The sequence below is a fragment of the Phyllobates terribilis genome, unplaced genomic scaffold (assembly GCF_046119375.1).
Source record: "Phyllobates terribilis strain yellow unplaced genomic scaffold, ASM4611937v1 Scaffold_12__6_contigs__length_324123572, whole genome shotgun sequence".
NCBI lineage: Eukaryota > Metazoa > Chordata > Amphibia > Anura > Dendrobatidae > Phyllobates > Phyllobates terribilis.
In genome coordinates, this window is record NW_027362772.1 from 210,380,494 (window position 1) to 210,393,912 (window position 13,419).

Below are 13,419 nucleotides of genomic sequence, written 5' to 3' on the forward strand. Positions count from 1 at the left end.
CTCTTCTCCTCTGCCTGAACTGAACCCTGATCTAAGATGGTGCCCACCTTATATACTCCCTCTATGTGTGAGCTCAGGTGACCAGCACCCAATGAGCTCCTAGCCTTACCCAGACTGCTCCCCCTATCTGCCCCTACACTACTGGGATGTTCCACCCCCCTCCCACTCCAGCCAGGGACAGACGCAGTCGTACCTGCACATAAACTGGTGGGAGTACCGTCGTTCTGTCCCCCGGAAATGGGATGTATGTAGTGCATGCAGCTAACTGAGCTCAGTACCACACTCCATCCTTACCCGGGAGTGGAATACCACACCTCTGGCTTGAGGTGTAATACCCCTGTAGCAGCCGAGTCCTCAGGGTGCTACATTCCCCCCTGGTAAATCACAGCACGTCCTCGGGCTGTAAAAGAATAAAAACATCCACAAACATACAATATTTTTCCATAAAACATAAACATAGAAAACATATAAACATTATCAGCAGCATAATAAATATTCTTGTTCCTCCGGCCACGGGACAACTTGTGACCGGGTAAAGTGCAACAGTTTCTTCTTGAAAAACAGTTTCCTATAAAACCAGTAGGGGGCGCCTTAGAAAGCGCAACTATATACAAAGGAAAATGGCCGCTCTCAGTCCTCGGCCAGATATTAGGAAAGGATGACCGCTCTCAGTCCTCGGTCAGTGGGAATAAGGGATATACGGGTAACAGTTTACACTTGTCCCAACAGGGAACATATTTTAAACGGCAGCAGTTCTTGTACCCCGACGGGTAACCATTTTACAGTTTCACTATACCGTACTCTAATGACGGCGTCCTCCTGCTCCTTCTCGCAAGTAGGCTTCAGACCCGTCCAGGTCCTCTTGCTCCTCCTCACACCGCAGCTCCTCCTCCGTCAGCTGGTGTACATGGAGGGCGTAGGGTCCTTTGGCACACTTGTGCCGGGTGAATGTGACCTCATCCCCTACGTATAGGTCACGACCTCTGTGTCCCTCCGGTAGGTGGGACTCGACGTCTCTTCTGGTCACGAAGACGTCGCCGGGGGTGTGGTGATCTCTTATGAAGCCCCACCCGTGCTGCATTTGGAATTTAATCACAGTCCCGGTGGCACGGGGACCATGAGCTGCACGGGGGTTCCTCCGGGTCCGGCTCTTCTGCTCTGCGCTCTGTATCTGCAGCCGCTGCTCACGGACCCGCCTCTCTCTCCGTTCCCGGTCGAAGACCTCTAATTGCTGCCGGCAGCACTCCGCACGCTCAGCTGCGGCCGCCCGAGTTTCTTGGGTGAACCCCATGAGATCTCCTCCAGTGGGGTCCCACTCAAACTGTGTCTCCTCCAACGAGAGCGGGGTCCTCTTGACGGGCTTCGGAGCCGGAATCAGGGGCTCGCACAGGGGCCTTTCCTTTTGGGGCTCAAGTTGGTAATACTCCGGTGGCCATATAAAGGGCTGCCCATCCGGGCAAGTGTGCTGGGCAAACAAGTCTTCACCCAGGTGCGGCACTCTAGATGTTGAGGGCGCGGTGGTGGAAGCGGCGCCCGGATTGACCAGGCCTTGTGACCAGGCCTGGGGCACCCTAAAAGTCAAGGGCACCGTAAGAACGGCGGCGCCCGGGGTTACTCGGCCCTGCGACCAGGCCGGTGGTGTTTCCTGCTTGGCCGCGCTCAGGACTGAAGCGCGTGACGTCACAGGGGTCGCGGCTGCGGCTTCTGTTTGAGGCCTAGTCTGGAGCGGTGACGGTGCAGCGACGGGCACGGCAGGGGGAATTTCGGGCTCTGCGACGGGAAGCTGGGGCAGGCACGCGGTTCCTCGGCTCGGGGTAGTAGCGTCCCCTTTACCTGCCTCCGTCTCTCCAGCTCCCTCCTCGGCGTCGTCTCCGGCCTTCACTCCTCCTGCACCATCCTCAGAGGCGGTCTGTCTCCTCGTCTCGGGTGGCGTGCTTCGCTGGCGGGTTCCAGCCTGCTGGGCCATCTCTCTGCTCCACTCCGCCAGCGTTTCTCGCTGCACCTGGGCCATCCTCCGTGCGAGGCCCTCCAGCGCCGTCTGCGCACACTCCCGGTCTCGGGGGAGCTGTGCCAGGATCTCCACCAGGCCTAGTGGGGTTGTCGCTTGCAACAGGCTCCTGACCACAGGGTCGGTGCTGCCTGACTCTCCCTCCATCTCTGGGTGCGACTTCTCCGGACTCCTCTCCAGACTTCTCATCTCCGGGTGCGCTCTCTCCAGACTCCTCCAGGCTGCTCCCATCTTCTCTCTTTTGTTCTGGGTCCACCCACACTGAGGGTGGTCCTGGGGCAACTTTGTGATTGTCAGTTCCAGGGGCAGTTCCCTCACGCTGATGGACACTTCTATCATCACAGTCTCTGTTAGTGGGGGCGGTTTCCACTTTTGGCGCCATTCCTTGACCTGGCCCACGATGGGAGGTGGCCTCTTGCCACCCTCTGGCACGCCCATAATGGCGTCTGCTCTTCCAAGGCGGGAAATCTTCTCAAAATGGCGGGAATCGTCTCCCAGTGGCGGGAAACTCTGTGGATGGCGGGAAAAGACTGCAGATGGCGGGCAAATGGCGGGAAACGATCCGAGATGGCGTCCGATGGCGGGGACCCTCCGGAATTGGCGGGAGACTTCTTTTTGAGGTAAATGTGAACTTTTCTTGAGGCACGCAGTACCCGGTGGTTGCAGGCACGTGATCCTGCCGACTACGCCAAAGTTGACGCGCCCCCTGGGCCAGTGCTGTAGGGGATACCCGGAGCCGGATCTCGATGGGGGTAGTAGTCCTTGTGGCGGTGACCCGGTCCGTGCCCAGGGTGTCAAACTAAGTGGCAGTCTATGGCAGTAGATGTTACTTTGATTGTCGACTACGCCACCCGTTGAGTGCGGCTTTGAAGCCGCCGCTGCAAAGCAGTCCGCTGAGGCCGGTGGTGTATGTGCAGCAGTGATGATATAACCCCCAACGGGAGGGGTATGGCCTCAGGGCAGCAGGTGTGGATGATGGGGGTGGTTGTGGTGTAGAAAGGAGACTCTGAGACGGGAGGTGCAGTTCAGGGTTTTTACTTACTGATGTTCTTTTGGTCACTCTGGCCTTGAGTGACCACCCGAGCCGTGCTGCGTCCACCAGGTCCTCGACTCGGCCAACCCCCAGGCAATTCTGGAGCGTGGTCCTGAGCTCCTTTCTGACTTTCCCTTTCTACTGGCCGTTCCCACCAGGGATCCACTTCTGTCCGGCTCCCTCGGGTCTCTTGTTGGTTGCACCTTTTCTGGGTTCCCTGACCCTATGCTTGGTGTGCCTTTCTAGTGGATTTGGTGAGGGTCGTGGCAGATCCTGACCACGACCTCCGGTTCCTGGCTAAGGTGTGCTTTGGCCTCTGCCAGCTTGGGTTCCGGTACCCTGGTCCGCCAACCCTTCACCCTTCTGTCTGTATTCTGGGGTCTTGGGGTTCTTTCTTCTTTCCTCTCTGGGTCCTTCTGACCCCTCTCTCTCTCTCTCAGCAGGCCTTGCTCTGGAGCTGGGCCCAGCCCGAGCCACAGCTCCCTGTCAGCCCTTCTGGCTGAGCTCCTCTGCTCTTCTCCTCTGCCTGAACTGAACCCTGATCTAAGATGGTGCCCACCTTATATACTCCCTCTATGTGTGAGCTCAGGTGACCAGCACCCAATGAGCTCCTAGCCTTACCCAGACTGCTCCCCCTATCTGCCCCTACACTACTGGGATGTTCCACCCCCCTCCCACTCCAGCCAGGGACAGACGCAGTCGTACCTGCACATAAACTGGTGGGAGTACCGTCGTTCTGTCCCCCGGAAATGGGATGTATGTAGTGCATGCAGCTAACTGAGCTCAGTACCACACTCCATCCTTACCCGGGAGTGGAATACCACACCTCTGGCTTGAGGTGTAATACCCCTGTAGCAGCCGAGTCCTCAGGGTGCTACATTTTACTTCATGATAGTGGTAAAAATTCTTTGATATGGCTTGCATTTATTTGTGAAAATATCAGAAATTTATGAAAAGTTTTAAAAATGTCACCATTTTCAAATGTCTACCTTACATCAGTGTAATTTTTGAAACATAATTTTTTTTTGTTAGGAAGTTATAAGGGTTAAGAGTTGATCAGCGATTTCTCATTATTACAACAAAATTTACAGAACCATTTTTTTAGGGACCACATCACATTTGAAGTGACTTTGAGGTGTCTATATGACAGAAAATACCCAAAAGTGACACCATTTTAAAAACGACACACCTCAAGGTGCTCAAAACAATATACAAGAAGTTTATTAACCCTTCAGGTGCTTCATAGGAACTGAAGCAATGTGGAAGGAAAAAATTAACATTTAACTTTTTTCACAAAAATGTAATTGAAGGCCCATTTTTTTATGTTCACAAGGGTAGCAGGAGAAAATAGACTCCAATTTTTGTTGTGCAATTTCTTCTGAGTATGCCAATACCCCGTACGTGGGGGAAAAACATTGTTTGGGAGCACAGCAGGGCTTGGAAGGGAAGGAGCATCATTTGACTTTTTCAACGGAAAATTGGCTGGAATCAAGAGTCGACACCATGTCACGTTTGGACAGCCCGTGATGTGCCTAAACAATGTAATGCTCCATTTTTTTTATTTTAACAAGGGAAACAGGATAAAAGATCCACAAAAATTGTTCTGCAATTTCTCCTGAGCACACTGATACTCCATGTGTGGAGAAAAAACACTGTTTGGGTGCACGGTGGGACTTGGAAGAGAAAGAGCACCGTTTGACTTTTTGAACACAAAATTGGCTGGAATCAAGAGCGGACACCATGTTGCGTTTGGAGGGCATCTGATGTGCTAAACAGTGGAAACCCCCCATAAGTGACACCACTTTGGAAGCTAGACCCATCCAGGAATTTATCTAGGTGTGTGGTGAGCATCTTGAACCACCTGATGCTTCTAAGAGGTTTATAACGTAGAGCAGTGAAAGTAAAAAAATCACATTTTTCCCATTTAGCCCCAAAGTTTTTATTTTCACAAGGGTAACAGGAAAAAATGGACCCCAAAATTTATTGTGTAATTTCTCCAGAGTGTGCCAATACCCCATGTGTGTAGGAAAACTACTTTTGAGGCACAATGCAAAGCTCAGAAGGAAAGACGTGCCATATTGGAATTCAGATTTTGCTGGAATTGTTTGAGGGTGCCATGTCACATTGGCAGAGCCCCTAAGGTGCCAGAACAGCAGATCACCCCATAAGGGACCCCATTTTACAAACTACACTTCTCAATGAATTCATATAGGGGTGCACTGATCATATTGACACCACAGGTGTGTCACAGAATTTTATAATAATGGGTAGTGAAGAAAAAATAATTACAGTTTTACCTCAAAAATGTTGTTTTATCCCCAGATTTTACATTTTCACACTGGGAAATGGGTAAAAATGGCACCAAAACTTGTCACACAATTTCTGATGAACGTAGCAATACCCCATATGTGGCTGTACAGTACTGCTTAGCCACACGGCGAGACTCAAGAGGGGCGGAGTGCTATTTGACTCCTGGTGTGCAGAATTTCCTAGACTAGTTTGCTCCATACTCCATATACAGTGCCCCAAAGTGCAAGAAGAGCTGTGGTCTGGGGCACCCTTTTGCCCGCCTAAAAACATGGAGACGGCAGGATCACAGGTCAAATGGCATCCCCAGTGCCTTCATTTATTTCATTAAAGGGAATCTTCCATCGGGGGTTCCATCTGAATCATGCATTTCAGAGATTTACACAGAAAACACTGTGTAAGCACTCAGTGTAGAGTGCAGTATAAATGTGGTAAACCTTGCTGCGATCTTTGGGAGGCAGAATAAACAAATCAACAGCAGGTGAAGAATTTTTCTTAATTTATTTTTCACGCCGTTACTTGTGTGGTATTAGTGATTAGACAACTTTATTCTTCGGGTCGGTGCGATTACAGCGATACCAGATTTATATAGAGTTTATATATTTGGCAGCTGTCACCCACTAAAAGACGCTTTATATTGGCATCATCATATTTTAAGAGCTATAATTTTTCCATATTTCTGCCGACAGAGTCATTTGAGGGCTTGTTTTTTGTGGGACAAGTTGCCATTTTTATTGGTACCAATTTTGGGCACATGACATTTTTTGATTGCTTTCTATTCCGATTTTTGGGGAGGTAGAATAAACAAAAAACAGCAATTCAGGAATTGTTTTTTGTTTTGTTTTTATGCTGTTACGCATGTGGTAAAATTGATAAGGCTGCTTTATTCTTTGGATCAGTATGATTACAGCGATAACCCATTTATATTGTTTTTTATATTTTGGCGCTTTTATACAAAAAATTTTTTTTTAGAAAAAATAATTCTTTTTCCATCACTTTATTCTGAGAGCTGTAACTTTTTTATTTTTCGGCTGTTAGAGCAATATGGCGGCTTGTTTTTGCGGGACAAGATGACGTTTTTAATGATACCATTTTTATGATAATAAAGAATTCTTTATTATATAGTTTTGTTTTGTTTTTTTTTTGTTTTTTTTACAGAGTTCACTGAAGGGGTTAACTAGTGTGACACATTTATTGATTGGGTTGTTCCGGACGTGCAACACCAAATATGTGTACTTTTTTTTGTTTATTTTTAATTTTTGTTCATAAAAATGTGGATTTATTAGTGTAATATTTTTTATTACTTTTAAATATTTTTACAATTTTTTTTTTACTTTTTTACCTAGTCTCTCTATGGGACTTTCACTTTTTTTACTTTTTTTCACAGGTATAATGCATTGCAATGCACTAGATTGCAGTGCATTATACCTGTGCAGAATACTTCTGAGACCATGCTGTAGCTTGGTGACCTGGGGGTCATCATGGAAACAATCGGGCCCCCAGATTGACTGACCGATCACAGTGATCTGGGTCGGGGACCGATGGCGCATCTTCCTGTGCTGCTCAGCTGTCACTGACAACTCCCGTCACTCAACTGTTAATGTGTGTTTACATGCAGTGACAGTTCAAAGTCATGACGGGCATAGCCCATCATGGTGCTAGATCTGACACCCTGCCATGATGGGCTATACCAGTCATGGGATGTAATGGGGTTAATCCAATTGAAAATCTGTGGTTAGACTTGAAGATTGCAGTTTACCAGAGGAAACCATCTAAATTGAAGAAACTAGAGCAGTTTTGCCTTGAAGAATGGGCAAAAATCCTAGTGTCAAGATGAGGAAAGCTCATAGAGACTTATCCAAAGCGACTTGCAGATGTAATTTCTGCAAATGGAGGCTCTACAAGTTCTAATTTTAGAGCTGTTGAATAGTTTCCGCTGCGGATTATCATTGCGGAAAGATCCACAGCATGTTCATTATTTTTGCAGAAACGCGGCGTAATTGCCGCCATTGACTTGCATTGAATTGCTTAATATCCGCATGACTACATGTGGACATGGGGATATTAAGCGATTCGATGTGCGGATGGTACCCGGGTCTAGAGAAAAGGAGATTCTCATACAGACCCGGGTACCATAGTACCTGTTAAAAAAAAGATTTTAAAATAAAAAATATACATTGTACTCACCTTCTGATGGCCCACGGTCTTCTCTCCGGTGCGTCCTGGCTCCCCGGTGGCTCGCGATGGTGTAAAAGGACCTTCTATGATGTAATTTAGTCATGTGACAGGTCACGTGACTGCTGACGTCGGCGGTTGCATGGATTTATATAGTGTGACCAAGTTGTCAAGCACTTTTCCAAGTGATGCTAAAATTGCTTGGAAAAGCGCTTGATAACCCGCATGCAAAAATGCATGCAAAAATGCTTGACAAATGCTTCTACCTGGCAGGAAAAACGCATGAAAAATCTGCATGCATTTTTCCTGCCAGGGAGATGCAGAAAAAATCAGCAGCATTTCTGCATCGTGGGCACTTAGCCTTTTAGGCAGGTTCTTTATATAAATTGAGGCAAACCCTCAAAAAAACCTGTGAAATTCCAGGTTGTGAGATAGCAAAACATGAAAAATGCCCAGGGTTATGTATAATTTTGCAAGCCACTGTACCAAATATTTTTATATAATTTCTTGTTTCATGAAAGTTTTGTAATAATGTTTCGATTTTGTTTACCCTTTTCACTGTTATTTTTATTTTATATCATTTTTTGCTGAATGGCTGTGATAAGTTCAGCCGAACCATAAAGAAATATAGTTTGTCTAAAGGGTAATGAGTGGGATGGATAACAAGTAGGTAGGGAATAAATCAGGTGTTCCTAAAACATCATTGGGAGAAAAGAGGGCACTCCAATGGAACCACCCGAGATAGTCTAGTTTACTATAAGCACACGAGTTGTGCCAAAATGAATGTGACTACTGTACTCCAGCTTGGGAAGGGAGATATGCTCAAATGTAACTACTTTATTGTATGACAGGTAGAAACATTTCATTAATAATGCACCAGGGTAGTTGCCTTTTCAACTATGAGAAAAAAGTGCAGTCTTGGCTTCTTCTAAACACAATGGTTCATTTAACAATAAAAATATAAATGAGATGAGGGTTCGAGTGTGAAAATGAAGATAGAAACAGAAGCTGCGTGCAAAAAGGCAGAAATGGAAGCCAGCGCAGCACGCCAAAAGGCAGAAATGGAAGCCAGCACAGCACGCCAAAAGGCAGAAATAGAGACCCTAGAGAAGGAATGTGAACACACCACAGCCATGGCAAGGATAAAGGTCCTGGAGCCAAAGAAACAGCTTCAGTTTAAGTGATTTTGATACTGAAGACCCTCTTAAGCGTACAAGAGACTATGTACAAAGCCAAAATAGTGCCACAGACATTCCCGTAAGGCAACAGGACACAGAGCGTTAATCAGCATCCTGCATTCAAGGTCAGTACAACACGCTGCCAACCCTTCATCCTGAAGCTCCTTTGTGCATCAGAATGTACCAGGTCCCTGCACCTCACAAAACCCTACACACAGAAGCACACGTGCAAACCAATACGCAGGCAAGTCATCACGTTCCAGCTCCATGTGTGGCAGAAACTATGCACATTAAGCCAGTTACTGGACTAAATGCCTACGCTGCACCATACTTTCCTGCATTCCTAGGTGAAAACACAACAGACTGTATGAACAGAAAATGCTGACATGTCCGCCTTTGCAAGGTACATGGTCTGTCGCGAACTAACTATGACCGGTCTTACAAAGTTTAATAATCAACCTGAAAACTACAGAGGTTGGAAATGCGCCTTTAGAACTGTAATTAGTGACCTCGGCATCACCGCTGCTGAAGAACTAGATTTGATGAACAATTCATAGAACGGGTCAAGAGACTTAGATCTGTCCATATCAGTAATCCAATGGCTGGTCTCACTGCTGCATGGGAGAAACTAGAACAAGCTATGGTAGTCCTGAAGCCATAGAAAATGCTCTGTTCAAATGTCTAGAGAATTTTTCAAAAATATCCAGTAAGGACAGTTTAAAATTGCAAGAGCTCAGTGACCTCCTGTTAGAGCTTCAGCTGGCAAAAGCAGACACGCACCTACCTGGCCTCAGCTACCTTCACGCTGCTCGTGGGGTGAGCCCAATAGTTTCTAAGCTACCATTCAGCATCCAAGATAGGTGGGCCACACTTGGATCAAAGTACAAAAGGGAAAACCAAGTCTCCTTTCCTCCATTTTCCTACTTCTGTCTGTTTATCGAAAATATTGCAGAGAGTAAGACTGACCCAAGCTTTTTTTATGGAGAACCCAATGGCCCTGGTTCATTTCCTCCCAAGTACGAAAGTCCACGTTCAAGCAACAGAAACCGAAGCAGTCCAATGTCAGTGAAGAAGACTGATGTTCTTGCCCCATCTTCACCAGCTCCAGACAAGAGTGAGGTATGTGAAAAGATCGAAAATCCTAATCATATGAGTCTCATTCATAAGATGCCACCTAAAAAAGTGCATTGGCTTCAGAAAGAAACTGCTCCAGGAGCATAAGGAGCTTCTAAAGATGTTTGGAGCATGTTACAGATGTTGTGCGTCTACTGAACACTTTGCTAAAGACTGTAAAATCTCTATTAAGTGTTTTGAGTGTGACAGTGAGGACCACGTACAAGCCCTCCATCCATCTCAACCTGACTCTGCACCGCTTACGCCATCCCCATCTCAAGACAAGGCGGGGAGAATGCAGAGCAAGCGGCAAGTCCTACCACAATATCTTCTTCATGTACAGAAGTCTGCTCAAAAGACCTGTGTGACAAGTCCTGCACGAAGATATGTCTGGTGAATGTGAATCCTAAGGGTCAACCAAAGAAAACCGTAAAGATGTACAAAGTTCTGGACAATCAGAGCAACTGATCCCTTGCAAGATCAGAGCAACTGATCCCTTGCAAGGTCAGAACTCTTTGATCTGTTTGACTTAAAGGGAAACGCTCACCCCTACACCCTGGGCACCTGTAGTGGCGTTATAGAGGTCTCTTGGAGAAGAGCCTATGGCCTCATACTATCTTCTCCTGAGAACAATGTGAAGATACCCCTACCCACTTTTGTCGAGTGCAACCAGATACCATCCAAATGAATGGCTGAAAAAACAAAGCAGTAAACAGAGAGTAGCTACATATAGTCCAGATAAATTCATACTGCTGCCAAAGTGACCTAAAACTCGGACGGACCATCATACACATGATACTGGGGAATCTCTGCATTGCAGGAGAAAGTGACGGCCACTAGAGTCCATTTGAAAATTATACTAAATATTTTTTATTGACACATAAATATAAATTTCATATTTATACACAAGCAGTCCACAGCAAGGGAACAAAATTCTGAAGACAGAAATACAACTATAAAAACATATGAGGCAGCGGCAACACACAGCTAGCCTGATTAACAATGTATAAGAAATTATTTGTGACTAAGAGAGACTAAGAGAGGGTTACAGTCAATTTTCATGATCCATATATTTAATAATGTATAGATATAATACTCTGATGATAATATTATCTCTCATATATAAAGTCATGCCATCCAGGATTCACGGTAGCAAATCTCATACTTTATACAATGATATTCAAAATATGCACCGGGCACTTATAAGATATATATATGCATAATAGTTACCTGGATACCTGCTGGCAGCTCAGCACCACTGTGCACGTCACCCCGACGCACATTTACGCAGAAACCTTTATCATGGGGTACATATGCATATCAGCCACCCACCTTTATATACCGTGTACTGACACAAAAAGCCATAAAGTGCATACACGCATCACTACCCACACCGGAAGCGCACCGCAGAGCGCTCATTCATGTCACCTGACCATCAAACCTGAACATCGCGTCACAGTTTCCATGGAGGAACATCACATGACCAAATGGTCACATGGTCAGGAGTGTTAGATCCTACATTACCAAGGACACAGCCCACGTCTGCATGCCTAAAGCCTATATGACGCGGTCGCACCTCTGTAACCGAGGCACACAGCAGCGTCGGCATCAGAGAGATGCAGAGAGCCGATGGATGCATCAGGACAGCGAAGCAACCGCGTACTGGCAAGGCTGCAACAATATACAGTACAGACCAAAAGTTTGGACACACCTTCTCATTTAGAGATTTTTCTGTATTTTCATGACTATGAAAATTGTACATTCACACTGAAGGCATCAAAACTATGAATTAACACATGTGGAATTATATACTTAACAAAAAAGTGTGAAGCAACTGAAAATATGTCTTATATTCTAGGTTCTTCAAAGTAGCCACCTTTTGCTTTGATGACTGCTTTGCACACTCTTGGCATTCTCTTTATGAGCTTCAAGAGGTAGTCACCGGAAATGGCTTTCATTTAACAGGTGTGCCCTGTCAGGTTTAATAAGTGGGATTTCTTGCCTTATAAATGGGGTTAGCACCATCAGTTGTGTTGTGCAGAAGTCTGGTGGATACACAGCTGATAGTCTACTGAATAGACTGTTAGAATTTGTATTATGGCAAGAAAAAAGCAGCAAAGTAAAGAAAAACGAGTGGCCATCATTGCTTTAAGAAATGAAGGTCAGTCAGTCTGAAAAATTGGGAAAACGTTGAATGTGTCCCCAAGTGCAGTTGCAAAAACCATCAAGCGCTACAAAGAAACTGGCTCACATGAGGACCGCCCCAGGAAAGGAAAACCAAGAGTCTCCTCTGCTTCAGAGGATAAGTTTATCTGAGTCAGCAGCCTCAGAAATCGCAGGTTAACAGCTGCTCAGATTAGAGACCAGGTCAATGCCACACAGAGTTCTAGCAGCAGACACATCTCTTCAACAACTGTTAAGAGGAGACTTTGTGCAGCAGGCCCTCATGGTAAAATAGCTGCTAGGAAACCACCGCTAAGGCAGGCAACAAGCAGAAGAGACTTGTTTGGGCTAAAGAACACAAGGAATGGACATTAGACCAGTGGAAATCTGTGCTTTGTTCTGATGAGTCCAAATTTTAAATCTTTTGTTCCAACCACCGTGTCTTTGTGTGGCGCAGAAAAGGTGAACAGATGGACTCTACATGCCTGCTTCTCACCGTGAAGCATGGAGGAGGAGGTGTGATGGTGTGGGGGTGCTTTTCTAGTGACACTGTTGGGGATTTATTCAAAATTGAAGGCATAATGAACCAGCATGGCTACCACAGCATCTTGCAGCGGCATGCTATTCCATCCGATTTGCATTTAGTTGGACCATCATTTATTTTTCAACAGGATAATGACCCCAAACACACCTCCAGGCTGTGTAAGGGCTATTTGACCAAGAGGGAGAGTGATGGGGTGCTACGCCAAATGATCTGGCCTCCACAGTCACCAGACCTGAACCCAATCGAGAGAGTTTGGGGTGAGCTGGACCGCAGAGAGAAGGCAAAAGGGCCAACATCTCTGGGAACTCCTTCAAGATTGTTGTAAGACCATTTCCGGTGACTACCTCTTGAAGGCAAGAAATCCATTTATTAAACCTGACAGGGCACACCTGTGAAGTGAAAACCATTTCTGGTGACTACCCCTTGAGGCTCATCAAGAGAATGCCAAGAGTGTGCAAAGCAGTCATCAAAGCAAAAGGTGGCTACTTTGAAGAACCTAGAATATAAGACATATTTTCAGTTGTTTCACACTTTTTTGTTAAGTACATAATTCCACATGTGTTAATTCATAGTTTTGATGCCTTCTGTGTGAATATACAATTTTCATAATCATGAAAATACAGAAAAATCTTTAAATAAGAAGGTGTGTCCAAACTTTTGGTCTGTACTGTATATATATATATATATATATATATATATATATAGACGCACAGCCAAATTACCACCAATATCCAAGCATGGCATATAGTATGTCATATACTTTTTGAACTAGCATGCATATTCTGCCATACCAATTATACCACATGCATAAAAGATATACAATCCCTATACCAGATAAGTATACTGAAATGTTGTCATACAGTAATGAATAGTAATAGTGAGTAGATATATATTCAAA